This window comes from Pimephales promelas, chromosome 2 (assembly GCF_988280905.1).
Source record: "Pimephales promelas chromosome 2, fPimPro1.hap1.1, whole genome shotgun sequence".
Lineage (NCBI taxonomy): Eukaryota > Metazoa > Chordata > Actinopteri > Cypriniformes > Leuciscidae > Pimephales > Pimephales promelas.
In genome coordinates, this window is record NC_142770.1 from 29167383 (window position 1) to 29181502 (window position 14120).

Sequence of the window (14120 nt, forward strand, 5' to 3'; positions counted from 1 at the left end):
TCTCCTTAATGGCAGAGCTGCCCACAATTTTACAAAATACATAGCTTTATGCTCCACATTATTTATAAGTATCTTACATAAAAAACAAATGTAAAGTACCTCTAACTTTAAAGGAATACACACCACCGCTCTACCTCCTTCTTCAACCTCTAGGTACATCTGTTCCCTTTTAACAGGTTCATACTTCCCACCCCATATAAATGAAAAGACCAACCTAGTCAAAATTAATTTACTTTTCGCAGGAATTGGAAAGATTAGGGCTAAGTAAATCAAACTAGACAACAGATCTACCTTAACTACTAACCCCTTCCCCGTAATACTAAGCTTTCTGCTCCTCCAAATGTTCAATTTCTTTTTTACCCTCTCAATTTTTTCCTCCCAATTTAGTTTAGCCGAATCTTTACGATAAAATTTAACCCCCAAAATTTTGATTCCCGTAGGACACAACGAAAAACCGTGCCTCACCTCTTTCCTTCCTTTCCATTTTCCACAATACATTAATGATGATTTGGCATAGTTTATGGCCGAGCCAGTAGCTGCACAATACATTTCCAATATTTGCACCACTTTATCCAACCCTCTATCTGTAGACATAAATACAGTTGTATCGTCTGCATACTGAGATACTTTTACCCGTTCACCCAACCCTCCCGGTATGTGCACTCCTTCAATGTATTGCTCGTTCCTTATTCTTTCTGCCAAAGGCTCTATAAACAAGACATACAACAGAGGAGACAATGGACATCCCTGCCTAACACCTCCCCTTTGTTCAATCGGTTCACTCAAAAACCCATTTATCTTCACCCTACTATGTACTTCATTATATAGGACCCTTACCCATGAGATAAACTCTTCCCCAACATTCATTTCCCCTAATACCTTAAATAAGAATTCATGGTTAACCCTGTCGAAGGCTTTCTCCTGATCTAGACTCAGTATGCACAAAGGCAGATCTCTCTCTTCAACCCAGCTAATGATATCTCTTATGAGCAATAAATTAAAAGAACCAGCCCTTCCCTTAACCCCACAAGTTTGATCTGGATTCACTAATACCGACATCACCTCCAGTAACCTATTTGTTAAACACTTACTTAAAATTTTATAATCAGTTGTTAAAACGGTTATTGGTCTCCAATTTTTTATATCTTTTTTTTCACCTTTCTTGTGGATTAGGTGTATTACCCCCGAACTCATAGACTCAGTTAACTTGCCTGTCTTATACACCTCTCTATATACCATCACCAAATCTCTTTTATGATGTCCCAAAAGCACCCATAAAACTCTTTCGGCAACCCATCCCCCCCTGGAGTTTTATTCCCTTTCATTGAGGTAAGGGCTGCTTTAATTTCCTCTTCCTTGATCTCACCCACTATTTTTTCTCTATGTTCCTTAAGTAGGACTCTCTTTATACCTCCCAATAACTCCCCTTCCTTCCTCCCATCTACCTCTCTTTTAGAAAACAGTTCCTTATAAAAGCCACAGACATATTTAAACATGTTTTCTTTACCTTTAACTTCTCCTTTTTCTGACATAAACCCATCAATTATTTCCCCTCTCTGTTTCTGTTTTATTGTTTGAAAAAAATATTTAGTTACTTTCTCATCTTTTTCCCTTTCCTCTACCTTTGCTAAAAACGCAAACTCCTTTGCCTTTTTAGTATAGTACATTTTAATTTTCCCCTTTATGTCCGCAATTTCCTCCTCTCTCACCTCTAACCCTACATTTTGATTTGCCATTATTTTTTGCAATCTATTATTGTCCTTCCAAACCTCCCTCCTTTCCTGTCTTCTTTTCTTTTCTGTATATCTTATGCAAAACCCCGCAATTTCTTTTTTCAACACCTCCCACCATTCTAAAAGCGATACATACCCCACTTTAAACTCTTGCCATAATTTGTAAAAATCTTTAAATTCCTTTTTAAATATATCATCCTCCAACAAACTAATATTCATCTTCCAATAGCCCTTACCCATGCTTACCTCATTATTAACTATTGTGACTAACAACATTCCATGATCCGAACACCAACATGGTACAATCCTCAACTCTTTTATTTCTATCCCCTGTGTTATAAAAAAATAATCTAATCTACTTCTATTGCCCCTCGTATTACCCCATGTAAACCCTGGATCATCTTTATTACATTTCCTATATGCATCCTGTAAGAAATGTTCTCCTAATTCCTCTTTTAAGTAAATCCCTGAGAAGTCAATTTCCCCATTTTTTTCCAAACTGTCCAACGTTATATTGAAATCACCCCCCATTATTACACATCTATTGGTATCCCATAAATTTGGTAAGTTTTTGAAAAATTCCAGTCTTTTACTTCTATTACAGGGTGCATATACATTAATAAAGCGATATTTATACTCACCCCATCGTGCATCCAGACATTGTAATCTCCCCGGCACAAGAGATACATAATTCTCTATCATGAATCCATTTTTCTTAAACACTATCCCCAGTCCATCTGAATGTACATTCCCAATACTCCAATATGACACCCCGGAAGTCCATTCTTTAGAAAAAGTTATTGTATCTTCTTCTCCTTTCAGGTGACACTCTTGTAGGAATGCCACCTCGAAGTCCATAGATAACAGAGAACAAAACAGAGCACCCCTCTTTCCAGCATCCCTCAAACCTCTCACATTGAGAGATACAAACTTCAAGTCCATCATTCATAAAGATCATCAGGTAACGTTTTCTTCTTCTTTCCATTTCTTTTCTCCTTGTCTGTGCCTTCTATGAATCCAGTGGTCCCTATAAAAAACTCCACGTCTTCCCTCGATAGGAAACTACCAGACATCGACCCCAGCTCCGAAACCTCCACCTCTTCCTCTGATGTTACCACAGGAGGCACTATCAGGGACCCAGCCATCGACGATCCATCCGCAAACTCAGGTAAGCTCAAAGACTCCTCATCATCCGTCCGCTGATCCAACACACTAAATGAATTTGATACCTCAATCTTATTTTCTTCCTCGTTTCCTTCCAATTTCCTTTTACTTGTCTTAGAAGCTAACTTCCAGGATCCTTCAGCTCCTTGCTCTTCCTCATCCTCCATTCTGTCACCCCAGGAAATATTAGTTGTGAGATGTAGGGTGTCTGGACTCACTGTACCCTGTAACTCACCCCCCTCCTCTTCCATTTTCTCCGATTCCTCAAAAGCTGGATTTGTTAGCTCAGCTGGGACAGAAGCTAAAACAGGGCATCCTGCTGTGACTCCTCTCACTCCCTCCATTATCTCTGTATCCGTAGGTGAACCCATCTGGTATACTTCTTCATTCTGGCCAGTAAGAGCTCCATGGTATGCCTGTACTTCCTTAATAACAACTTCAATTGGCCTAAGGTCTTCTCCATCTTCTCCTCTTGCTGCACTGGCATACGTTCTTTTCCGTTTTGGACATGTCCTGAAAAGATGATCAGTAGCCCCACACTCCTTGCACACTTTCGGTTTCAGACACTCTGAGGCAGCATGCCCCAATTCTTTACAGTTCAGACATCTTATAACGCATTGGTATTCCAAGTGTCCAAATTCCTGACATCTTCTACAAAATTGAGGCTGACCGGAGTACACTATGTACCCCCTTACACCCGCAATTTTAAAATTGGCCGGAGGATGATGGTAACCCTGGAAACCAGCAGGGTCCTCGTTGAGCAACACTTGATACTGCCTTTGTCCGTTCCATACCCCGAATCTGTCCCTTCTGTACCTTACTGTCGATATTATTTTAACATGGTTTCGAAGAAAAGATTCCACCTCTTCATCTTCCATATTCATGTCAAACATGTTGATTGTCAAAATCCGAAAATTATTTCTCCCCAAAGACTGTATTTTAAACTTATCCAGAGGACGCTGACCTTCATTTTCTCTGAACTTTTCCAAAAGTCTCTGAAACAAAATGCTGTCCTTCATCGTGACATCAAAGTACTTATCTTTGCCATTTCTTTGGATTCCAAGGATCGCTGGAGGGTCAACCTTCAACAAATCAATGATAACTTTTTGAATGAATTCTTCCCTTTCCGGCATCTCTTCTTCTCTGGATCCTTCCCAGTAAAGTCTTGACGTGTTCTTCACTCTTCTCTCAAAAATTCCTTCTGCCATCTCTTCCCCACTCCTTCACAGACCTTTAGCCACCAAGAACTGCGGTCAAGCCACTTGCACTTGATCTTAGCCAAAAGGCCGAGAAGCGATGACGCAGCGACGCCGAGGCGGGGGAGCCGGCAAAGGCCACGCCCACCTGGGCCGCGGCGAGAGGGTCTAAGGTCGCCGGCAAACAAGCTCAGCTCAGATTGGTTGACACCGAAAATGGATCACAACAGAGTGCACAGCACGACACTCTGGAGTGCAACCTGGGATTTTGGATCATCAACATTCCGCCTTAAAAGTGAGCGGGCGGAGCAAAGCGTCCGTGGTAGAGACTTGAAACTCTGAGGGATGGTAGGACCGGCCCGGTACTACAACCTCACCAAGGCTCGCCCCGATCGGCCCCAAGGTGGCGCTGCAGCGATCAAAAGTACGAAATGGCTCTTAACTCCTCGACCGTCGGTCGCAGACCCAAGTGTCTTACATCACCGGAATCCTTGGCTCGAGCCGAACAAGATGCATGCCTCGGATTGGGTGGTCGCGCTGGCGAGATTTTCGGGTATTTTGGATTTTCTGAAAAACCTACTTTTAACAACTTTGCCTCCAGGACAACTGCTGTGAACTAAGTCGTCCGTCAAATATTGGAGACTATTTGAAGAATTGAGGAGAAAAAAGAAAACCCTCCTCACACAGACCGGTCCTAGACCGTTTCGTATCTCTCGAGCAACCGCCGCAGTTCAACTCTCTGGACTGCCTCTGGATATTGAAGAAGTGGAGAAAAAAAACAAAAAACAAAAGAACCTCAAGTGGAGCTTTAACAATCTGCCCTTTTAACCAGTGTTGTCCAGGGGAGAGCGCGAACGCAGTCCCCCACTACCATAAATTATGCAGTCGAGATTCCCACATTTGGGGAATTCGCAGGGGTCAGCACAACCCAGAGTGCAATAGCCGAGCCTCGCCCTGGGTGAACCACCTTCCTGATCATGGTGTCTCCCCTGCCAGGTAAGTATGAATTCCCAGGCCTTCAGTCAGAAGCACCCTGCCCCTCTCCCCAATCCTCACCAGCGGTTTGCCAGTCAAAAAAGGGGCTTTTTTTTTTTTTTTTTTTGCACGCTCCGCATCCGGCTCCATGAGCCATAAATGTACATAATGCGCCGTCCCCGAATAGTGGACGGATCAGATGTTAAACTGACAGAGGAACAGGGGTTCCTTTTTGTCTTGTTTTTACACCACAATTCTACCCAGGCTAGTATAGCACATGATCACCTACAACACCCACTCACACTAGCTCCATTATCACCTTCTGCCACACAAGACCACTACATTTCTTTCATTGAACACTTTAGGAGGGTGCACCGTTCCCAGAAGTACTGCAATACCGGGTCGATGCGTGGAGTGGACGGAGCAAGCCCCTATGCCATCTCCCAGGACCAAAAATCAATTTAATATGTGGTGCCCGGGTAGGGCACGTATCAGATATTAAACTGATAAGAACAGATTTTTTTTTTTTTTTTTTTTTTTTTTTTTATTATAACAACAAAACCATACATTACCACATCATCCAAAATAAATACAACATCATTTCTCTTTTTAACATTCCATGATGTAAAGACTTAGAAAAGGAAAAAGGCAAAAAGAAACACTCCCCCTTTACCCCACTCCCACCCTCTGCAGCCCTCTCCATACCCTCCTAGTCACCTCTTCCCCATAACACACTTTGTAAGCTTTAACCTCCGCTGACATTTTCCCAAGTAAACTTAAAAATAACCTCTTTGACTCCGTCCGAGGAATCTGCTTTCTCAAACACACTGTTCTCGATTCCCAAAGAACATGTTTCCCCTCAGAAATCGTGCTCCAAATAATTCTCCTACGCTCTTCTACAAACCCTTCTAAACCCACCCCATATATCACCAGATTCCTAGAAATGCTCGGCCCTCCCCATCTATCCCACCATCGCATTACTAACCTCCAAAATGCACCCGCCCCTGGACATGCCCAAAAGACATGCTCAACAGTCTCATCTTGACCACATCCAATTGGGCACTTCGGAGACCTACCTGACCCATGTCTATATAATCTTTCTCTCACGGGTAACCGGCCCAGAACTGTTAACCAGTTTAGATCTTTACAGAACCCAGTCAGATATGATGGCTGCAACATAGACCAACTCACTCCATATGATGAAACTGCATTTTCTACACCTTCCACTAACTCATCTCTCAGCCTACTGTATAGTTTTTTGTGCTCTAAAATAAGGGACTCCTCTAGACACCAAGGCTTACGAGCAATGAAATCTGCCACTTTATTGTACTGCTCTGGCCTATCTGTCGACCAGGGCATTGTTCCCCTCCAATTTCCCAAGGACCTTAAAGGAAAAGCCAGCCAAAACTGGGCTAAAAACCTAGCCTTGTGCACTGTCTCTTGGGATGCCACCCGTGCCGCAAACGAACAGAAGATAGCCTCCATCTTCAATGGAATGCATGGGACCCCCCTCCCACCATCCCTCACCAGACGGTACATCTGTAACCTGGCCACCATTTCCGTGCTATTCTTCCACAGAAAAGAGAAAACCATTTTTTCTAACTTCCTCCCCAGCCAAAAAGGAACAGGAAATACATAAGCCAAGTAATTCAGGCTAGGGAGAAGGTCCGCCTTCACCACCTCTAACCTTCCCCACAAGGATAGCCCCCTTGAGTTCCATCTCACTATCTTCGCCTGGACTACCCTCAGCCTTCCCTCCTAATTCTCCTTTGCACTGTTCCCTCTAAAAAATCTGACCCCAAGAATTTTCAGCCCATCTTCACAAACCTTATAACCTCCCTTTGCCTTTGTTTTATCAGCCCACCGCCCAAAAAACATAACTGAGGATTTACTCACATTTACCTTTGCCCCAGATACCTTGCAGAACCCCTCTAGAATTCTGCCAACCACCTCAAAATCGAATACAGAAGACAGAAACAGGGTTGTATCATCTGCATAAGCAGCCACTTTTGCACATGTTCCCCCACCTCCAGGCAAGTGAACACCTGCGAAAGAGGGCGCTGTTCTCAGAGCTGCTAGCAGAGGCTCCAAGGACAAAACATAAAGCAGGGGAGACAAAGGGCACCCCTGCCTTACTCCCCCCAGCTGCTCTACCTTCTCTGAAAAATGTCCATTTATCCCTATTTTACTAAACACCTTACTGTAAAGTAATTTAACCCACCCCCTGAAGACTGGCCCAAACCCCAACCGCTCCAATGTGGCTTCCAGGAAGTTATGACTAACCCTATCAAAAGCCTTCTCCTGGTCCAAACTCAAGATCGCTAAAGAAAGCTGGCGTTGTTCTGCCCAACTAATTATGTCTCTGACTAGAGCCAGATTAAACGAAATTGACCTGCCTGGGACCCCACATGTTTGATCTGCCTGAATAACTGACCCTATAACCCTTTTCAGCCTTGCTGTCATAACTTTGGCCAAAATTTTGTAATCTGTAGTAAGTAAGGTAATTGGCCTCCAATTTCCCAACTCTTCCTTCAATCCTTTCTTATACAGTAGCGACACCAGTCCTGTTCTCATTGTCGCTATCATCTCACCTCTTCTAAGGCATTCCTCATACACCCCCACAAGCTCATTCCCTATCCACGGAAAAGCCACCTCATAAAAAGCCGCCGGAAGGCCATCACATCCGGGAGACGTGCCCTTTTTAAGGGAAGACACCGCAGAGCTAATTTCTTGTAAAGTCAGAGGCGCTTCTAGTGCAGTCCTCTCTTCCTCCTCTAAACCCCCTTCCAAAACCTCCAAATATTCTTCATATGCTGTAACTGACGGAGTTCTGTTACTAAATAAATCTCTATAAAAACCTTCAGCTACACCCAACATCCCCTTTACTGAAGTCTGCACCCCCCCTTGACCCCTCAGACCCTCTATGTAACTTTTCCTTTGTCTGGCTCGCACTGTGGCAAAGAAAAAACTGGTTGGCCTCTCATCATAGAGTCGCTTTTGGACACTTGACCCTTGCAAGAAGGACTTTGCCTCCTCCCAAAAATGATTTTTTAAATCATCTTGCAATTCTCTAGCCCTGGCCCATCCCTCAACCGATCCTAATGCACCTTCTGTCCAAAGAGCTTGAAGCTCTTCTGACCACTTGCTTATTTTTCCCCGCTTCCTTCTAGCCTTCTCCCTTCCCCAACTACGGCAGAAAAAGGCTACTCTCTCTTTAAACCCCTCCCACCAATCCCCTTGTGACAGAAACAACCCTTGCAAATTTTTCCACCCGGCCACCAAATTAAAGAGGGCAATACAAAAAGCTTTGTCACTCAAAAAGGAAGTATTGAACCTCCACACACCCCTTCCCCGCTCCTCCCCTCCTACTTCCAGCCATACTCCCACCATACAGTGGTCTGAACACCACATGGGAGCTTGCATGTAATTAAACACCTTAACATGTGATGGCACAAAAATATAATCCAAACGTGCCCCCATCTGTCTACTGTTTTGCCAAGTGAAAGTGGGATCCCGCCCCCCCGCCCCTCGGAAAGAATCACGTAGCAAGAACCCTGATGTCAAAAGAGCCAGCAAACTACCTGAATCATTGTCCAATGACACATTAAAATCCCCTCCCAAAACTAGCAGCCTATTAGTATACAGAATAGCATTTAAGCTATCTAGAAACCCCTCCCTATCACCCAAATTACTCGGTGCATAAACGTTGATAAAGCGAAAAGCAATCCCTCTCCACCTCACATCCACTACCACTATCCTCCCCGGAATGGTCACAATAGCAGACTCAATAACAAAATCCCACGAATAGAATAAAATACCCACCCCATCTGCATTAATATTCCCCACTCCCCAAAAAGAAGGCCCCATGTCCCACTCTGCAGAAAAAACAGTAATATCATTTTTGTCCTTTAGATGGCATTCTTGCAAAAAACAAACATCAAGCGGTGACATTTTTAAAGAAAGGAAAATTGCAGTCCTTCTTTGTGTCATTTTTAAACCCCTTACATTCAGGGTAGCCATCTTTAAATGTACCATTTAAAAATAAAAAATAAAAGACCCTACTAGGGAAAAGAAAAACAGACTGCATCCCACCCGAATCTCATAAGCTCCCCTTTTGCTCAGAATATTTTTTCCCTTTACCCCTCCCCTTCCCGAAAACTTCAGTCCATTCTGTGCCTTCCTCATTGACATCTTCCCTCCCTCTTCCCTCGTCCTCATGCAAAATCGACATTACTTTTCCCAACACCCCACCATTCCCCCTTCTTCCCTTTACAGCACTTTCTTCTATAAAGCCCTCTATAATGTCCATTTCACCTCCACCCTCATCTCCCTGGGCTCGTCTGAGTGTCAGATCCTGAGCCAGGACCTTACTGCATTTACTCTCTCTATCGCCAGTCATGTGATCGAAGAGCTTCCGTCTTCTCATGCCTTTTCCCAGCTTCATAGCGTCCTGTTGCTCCTGTCCAGTCACTTCCATAGGCTGGAGTTCCTTCCCATCGCTCGCTGACTCCCCCATACCTTGTCCATTCTCTCCATAAATGCCACACAAGACTTCTTCCACATCGAACTCCGACCATACTTGTGAAGAGCCAATTTGAAGCTCCACCTCTTCCTCAGTTCCTTTCTTTTCCACCTCCTCTCTTACTTCAGCAGCCCTCACTTCCACAGCAGCTTCACTAACACCCAGATTTGAAGGGCCCGCCTTCTGACTGTCTCTCGTCTCAGGAACACTTGATAATAGACCCTCAAAGTCGGCCTGTAGATCTTGTCCCTCTTTGAAAAGGCTGGCATACGTTTTTTTCCGCTTAGGGCATACCCGGAACAGATGATCCACTCCTCCACATAAACTGCACTTCTTAGGTTCTGGACAGGCTGTTCCCATGTGCTCTGTTGATCCACAAAAGCGGCATCTCTGGCCTGCACATTCTGCTTTCACATGACCCTGTGCGCCACACCGCCTACAGTACACCGGCTGACCTGGATAGTGCAAAAAGCCCCTGTTTGAACCAATGAAGAAGGAACCAGGCGGATGCACTAAACCTCCTTCAGCAGCTGGGTCTGCACGCAACTTCACCAGGTATCTTCTCTTCCCTGTCCATATACCAAAACGATCTTTCAATCGCTCTCCACCTTTCACAGTCTCACAATACCTGGCCAAGAAGGTAAAAAAACGTCCCCATCTTCCACGAAAGGATTGTACAGGTGGATCGTTAAAGGCAGAAAATCTTGAGTAAAAGCCGGGAAAAGTTGTATGCCACTCAAGCGCTGGTGATCTTTTTTCATCCCCCAAGCTTCATAAAAGGCAGCACAGTCTCTCAATTGAAAAAAAGTCAAATCCATGAACCCAGACGATGAAAAATCTTGCAGACAGAAAATTAAAGACGCTGAAATCCCAAAAACTTCCCTTAGCAGCTCAGTCACCACAAAGTCTCTTCCAAATCGTTTCTTCACATCCAACGCTGCATCTTTCTTGACCTGAAACCGCACTGTGTTCTTCAGCCGCACCAACATGGTCGGCAGTGGAGCATCCTCTCTGGAATCATCCATTCTGGTCGATCGCACACTTGATCTTAGCCAAAAGGCCGAGAAGCGATGACGCAGCGACGCCGAGGCGGGGGAGCCGGCAAAGGCCACGCCCACCTGGGCCGCGGCGAGAGGGTCTAAGGTCGCCGGCAAACAAGCACAGCTCAGATTGGTTGACACCGAAAATGGATCACAACAGAGTGCACAGCACGACACTCTGGAGTGCAACCTGGGATTTTGGATCATCAACATTCCGCCTTAAAAGTGAGCGGGCAGACCAAAGCGTCCGTGGTAGAGACTTGAAACTCTGAGGGATGGTAGGACCGGCCCGGTACTACAACCTCACCAAGGCTCGCCCCGATCGGCCCCAAGGTGGCGCTGCAGCGATCAAAAGTACGAAATGGCTCGTAACTCCTCGACCGTCGGTCGCAGACCCAAGTGTCTTACATCACCGGAATCCTTGGCTCGAGCCGAACAAGATGCATGCCTCGGATTGGGTGGTCGCGCTGGCGAGATTTTCGGGTATTTTGGATTTTCTGAAAAACCTACTTTTGCACACTAGTCCTAGGTTTTTTGCCCGATCTGACCCAAACCGGTGCAGAAAGATTCTCTGGAGTCCGACTGCCAACAGGGATCGGGAAAATTTCCATCCACGTTGGCGACGGTACGCCAAAACGTTGGGGGTGGGCGAGGCGGGCTTTACTTAAACGGCTATAACTCTCCAACGGAATGAGACAATTGCACCCAACTCGGTACACCTGTGTAGGGGCTCAGCCCGTGGTCACGTGAAGAGGAATGCGGCGACTGGCCACTTGGTGGTGCTGTAAACAGAAAAAAACACAACATGGGTGGCTGTATATCACGTGACGTTTCACACGTGCACAATGTTTTCATACCACATGATAGAACTCCTCATTCCGAACAACTTTGCCTCCAGGACAACTGCTGTGAACTAAGTCGTCCGTCAAATATTGGAGACTATTTGAAGAATTGAGGAGAAAAAAGAAAACCCTCCTCACACAGACCGGTCCTAGACTGTTTCGTATCTCTCGAGCAACCGCCGCAGTTCAACTCTCTGGACTGCCTCTGGATATTGAAGAAGTGGAGAAAAAAAAAAAAAAAAAGAACCTCAAGTGGAGCTTTAACAATCTGCCCTTTTAACCAGTGTTGTCCAGGGGAGAGCGCGAACGCAGTCCCCCACTACCATAAATTATGCAGTCGAGATTCCCACATTTGGGGAATTCGCAGGGGTCAGCACAACCCTGAGTGCAATGGCCGAGCCTCGCCCTGGGTGAACCACCTTCCTGATCATGGTGTCTCCCCTGCCAGGTAAGTATGAATTCCCAGGCCTTCAGTCAGAAGCACCCTGTCCCTCTCCCCAATCCTCACCAGCGGTTTGCCAGTCAAAAAAGGGGCTTTTTTTTTTTTTTTTTTTGCACGCTCCGCATCCGGCTCCATGAGCCATAAATGTACATAATGCGCCGTCCCCGAATAGTGGACGGATCAGATGTTAAACTGACAGAGGAACAGGGGTTCATTTTTGTCTTGTTTTTACACCACAATTCTACCCAGGCTAGTATAGCACATGATCACCTACAACACCCACTCACACTAGCTCCATTATCACCTTCTGCCACACAAGACCACTACAACTCTTTCATTGAACACTTTAGGAGGGTGCACCATTCCCAGAAGTACTGCAATACCGGGTCGATGCGTGGAGTGGACGGAGCAAGCCCCTATTCCATCTCCCAGGACCAAAAATCAATTTAATATGTGGTGCCCGGGTAGGGCACGTATCAGATATTAAACTGATAAGAACAGATTTTTTTCTTTCGAAAAGGTTTTTATTGTCTCAATACATTTTTTTTACATCCATTCTTCAGATAGTATTTTTTCCATTTTACTTCTTGTTAAAATTAATCTAGACGGAAATACATGGAACAGGGAAAAGGAGTGTGACAATAAAAACTGCAAATAGAGAGACAAAGAAAACCTCTAGAAAAAAGAAACAAACAACAAAAAAAACAAAACAAAATAAAATTAAAGGGTCACATGATAAAATTTGGCTCTTGGTGAATAAAATGTACACTAAACAATCTCCAGACAACATTTTTTTTTATAAAAAGGATAGGTAAAAGACATAAAAGGATAAATAGATAAATAAGGCCGAGTTCTCTCTATGTATAAGAAACAAATGTTATCTACAGGGGTTTCGGGGTTTAAAAAGTTTTTAAAAAAGGTTTTAAAAGGTCTCATTCATCCCTCGGAACAGAACCCGAGACCCGACCCGTGGCCCAGAGGAGATCCTCTTTAACCACGGCTCCGCTGCTCCGCCTGGTGTTGAATTCGGGGGGCATCTACGGGCAGTCAGGGCTCGTGGCCGAGGGGACCTTTTCCTGTGGAGCTCTGGTCCCCACGTCCGAATGGCGACATGCGGTGTACTCCTGCAGCCTGTAGATTGCCAGCTCTTTGATGGCGTGGAGGGACACCTGCATGCGCTTTCCTACCAGCAGGTTTCTGGAGGTCCAAATAGCGTCTTTAATGCAGTTCATGGTGAGCCAGCGTTTGATGTAGTTTTCTGCTGGCTCCTGGCTCACCAATCCTACTGTAGTCCAGTAGTCTGGGACCCCCCCTGCTGGTAGGTACGGGAATTGCAGGGGACCAGCTGTCGTCCACAGGTCCCTCACGACGCTGCATTCCCAGAGCGCGTGCCTCACAGTCTCGGGCGCGCCACACCCGGGCTGTGGGCACGTAGAAATCCTGGCCATGCCCCGGGAATGCATCACGGCCCTGACCGGGAGAATCTCATGGGCTGCCATCCATGCCAGGTCCCGATGTCCGTTCCGAAGGGCTGGATGAGACACGTTCTGCCAAACTGTTTTTGCTTCACTTAGACTGAGCCCGTGCACTGGGCTCACTTGCTCTCGTTCCTGTACAATAGAGAGAAGAAGACGATGATTTATCAAGGTTTTAGCATCTTGTTCTTCTAGAAGGAATTTTTCTAAAAACGTCTTTATAAAACCATGTGCTGGAGATAGTTTAAAAGCTACTGGTACTGTATGATCTCTGGGTAAAATTTGCAGGGCTCTTAGATACGAGCCCATCCAAAAGCGACTCATGGCTGTGGTTTTATTTTCTGTGTTTTCGTTTATGGCGTATTTTATGTGGAGTGCAGAGTAGTATGCCCCTAAAAACAAATAAAAGTTTGGTACTCCTTTCCCTCCGTTTTTTGGGGCTTTCTTCATCTCCTCTCTTTTTAGCCTTTCCCATTTTCCTCCCCATAGGAAGCGAAAGATTTCTCGGTCTACAGCTTGAAGGAACCATCTGGGGGGATAAAAAACAGAACACAGCAGTAAAAATAATGGTAAAATCACAGATTTGATGATTAAAACTTTACCCTCTATTGTGAGTTGTCTCAATCTCCAAAACCCTAATCTTTGTCTTGCTTTGGCCAAAACATTTTGCCAGTTTTCTTTCCCCCCTCCCTCTTTGTCAAACTTAATCCCCAGTACCTTTACGCCTGTCT

General features: G+C 45.1%; 2 non-coding genes and 2 pseudogenes across 2 annotated transcripts; all 4 read right to left on the reverse strand.

Moving 5' to 3' along the window:
• Positions 1–4932: 4932 nt before the first annotated feature.
• Positions 4933–5097, reverse strand: LOC148997114 (U1 spliceosomal RNA). Its single transcript, XR_016147682.1, has one exon. It is a non-coding gene; the product is annotated as a U1 spliceosomal RNA (small nuclear RNA).
• Positions 5098–5432: 335 nt separating this feature from the next.
• On the reverse strand, positions 5433–5633 carry LOC148997115 (U2 spliceosomal RNA; annotated as a pseudogene).
• A 6130-nt stretch (positions 5634–11763) lies between these two features.
• On the reverse strand, positions 11764–11928 carry LOC148997116 (U1 spliceosomal RNA). Its single transcript, XR_016147645.1, has one exon. It is a non-coding gene; the product is annotated as a U1 spliceosomal RNA (small nuclear RNA).
• Positions 11929–12263: 335 nt separating this feature from the next.
• On the reverse strand, positions 12264–12438 carry LOC148997117 (U2 spliceosomal RNA; annotated as a pseudogene).
• Between the last annotated feature and the right edge of the window lie 1682 nt (positions 12439–14120).